Below are 2,500 nucleotides of genomic sequence, written 5' to 3' on the forward strand. Positions count from 1 at the left end.
CAAACATGTAGTTTCCATGTGTTTGATACCATTCCATTAGCGCCGTTCCAGCCATTATTATGAGCCGTCCTCCCCTCAGCAGCCTCCATACATATACAGTACATGGCATACTCTGCCACTTCACGATCAGGCTGGAAGTCAAGGGCCGTGACCAAAATCTGATTTACCTACTACTTATTTCATCTGCATACTTAAAATGCATACTGTGTACTATTTATACGTCATTGCATATCAATCACACAGACAACCATCCAACTAGAAACACACACCTGCTATCATCCTACCTTGCATATCAATCACACAGACAACCATCCAACTCGAAACACACACCTGCTATCATCCTACCTTGCATATCAATCACACAGACAACCATCCAACTCGAAACACACACCTGCTATCATCCTACCTTGCATATCAATCACACAGACACAACTATCCACCGAAAAACACACACCTGCTATCATCCTACCTTGCATATCAATCACACAGACACAACAATCCACCGAAAAACACACACCTGCTATCATCCTACCTTGCATATCAATCACACAGACACAACTATCCACCGGAAAACAAACACCTGCTATCATTCAAATACATGTTTTAATTGAATCACATCTCATTACCTATTCCCTGGGTCTAATTTCCTGTGTTATACTGCACTATTCCCACCACACGGGTCAACCAAGATTAAAGGAGACTTCTGCTCGGTAATGACTTGGAAGTCGAGATTGACTTGAGGACAAGTATGGAATATTAAGGGACTTAGAGACGGCGTAGAGAGAATAGAAAGAGGATATATCTTTAGTAGAAGAATATATGAACTAGAGTGATATGAGCACGATTTCTCAGACAGATCTGTTGTGTTGTAAGCACGCAGGATGCTAAGCTAAGCAATGCGGTCTCAGAGCTGACTCACTCGATCACTCGTCACCAAGCTAATTGAATGAGAAAAGGTACACGGCTCCTAATTGCCTTGTGAAAACAATCATTGTGTCAAGTCACTCCCACTTTGCCAAGACAAAATAAAGTATGTGTACTGTGCAGTGGACACGGGGGAGTAGATTGTTAGGGTTAGCATATTAGCATGCACTATGTACTTTTCATTCTCCTAGATTCGCTCCTCATTTTGAATGGCAGTTCATTTCCACCTTAGCCTGCGTACTAATATTCATAATCGTCAGTCTAAATTGTTCCGATGCAAGGCCTTACCTCAGACCAGCCATTCTCCCTCTACAATGTACTGTATTATACTGAATGTTACTCTACTCAACAGTACTCCACTGAACTCATATGTCATAAGGTGAATGCACCAATTTGTATGTCGCTCTGGATAAGAGCGTCTGCTAAATGACTTAAATGTAATGTAAATGTAACTCTACTCTAATGTACAGTACTGTACTGTACTCCATTGAACTCTACTCTACTGTACTGTACTGCTCTGAGCTCTACTGTACTGAACTGAACTCAACTCTACTGTGCCGTGCCGTGCTGTACACTACTGAGCTCTACTGTGCTATACTTTGATGTCCAAACTTGTGAAACATAGACGCTTATGATTGGTTCAGATTTGGTCTCGTTTGGGGGCTGAGCTCATAAAAATAATAGCCAATGTGAAGAATAATACCCAAAATATGCAGAGGAGGTTATTGGATATTCATACCTTTGTGTACCTATTCAGGATACATCACTATGAAGAGAATGACATTCATATCCATAATTATGCATTTCTGTATATACAGATTAGGGACCAATGATGAAATTCTGTTACCGCAATTCCGTTACCAGGTATAATTCCCCTTCACTTACTGTAGTTCAATAACCAAAATATGCTTTTTCAAAGTCAAGGATTCATGTCATAGCTGACACCTCATTCTTCTACAGACATCTTTGATAGAGTTTTTAGACATGGTCACGTAAAAAACTGAGGGACATTTTACCTAAATTCTGTTACCAAACTTTGCATCTGCACAGTTTTTGCAGTAAATTTGTTTTCGTAACATTTTCAGTGTACATTGTTAAAAATATTCCTTGTGCATGGATTTGTATGGTTTGTTAAAATTTTAAATCAATCGTTTTTTGTTTGGCATAGATTTTAGATGAAAAATCTGAGTCTCAGTGCAATTTCGTTACCGTGGAATGACCCATTACTGTCTCCTCCAGTTAATATTCCAGGTATTAAAATGAATGATATTGCTGCTCGGGTCCAATGGCAACGGAAGGAAGGGAAAGAGGCCTATGCTTCATGAAAAAAATATTTACAAAAATTGCCTGCCACTTCAAAGACATCTCTCTCCTTCAGACTTTTCCACTGTGCTTCCATCTTTACTCTGTTCACTATTCCCCTCTGCTTGTCCTTTTCCCCATCTCGATATCACTCTCTGTCACTTCTACTTCCTCATATCTATCTCTATACTTCCTACACCTATTAGAACAACAGTTGTGAAGTTATAATAAACAACATACCTTGAAGAGGCAATCTGCAGTTCAAACAATAACA

General features: G+C 39.6%; 1 protein-coding gene across 1 annotated transcript in view; it reads right to left on the minus strand.

Moving 5' to 3' along the window:
• The window catches only part of LOC123992577 (melatonin receptor type 1B-B-like), a 62,895-nt gene that overhangs the window by 3,991 nt on the left and 56,404 nt on the right, over positions 1–2,500 (minus strand). The gene's annotated exons all lie outside the window — the stretch shown is intronic.

Source organism: Oncorhynchus gorbuscha, linkage group LG13 (assembly GCF_021184085.1).
Source record: "Oncorhynchus gorbuscha isolate QuinsamMale2020 ecotype Even-year linkage group LG13, OgorEven_v1.0, whole genome shotgun sequence".
Lineage (NCBI taxonomy): Eukaryota > Metazoa > Chordata > Actinopteri > Salmoniformes > Salmonidae > Oncorhynchus > Oncorhynchus gorbuscha.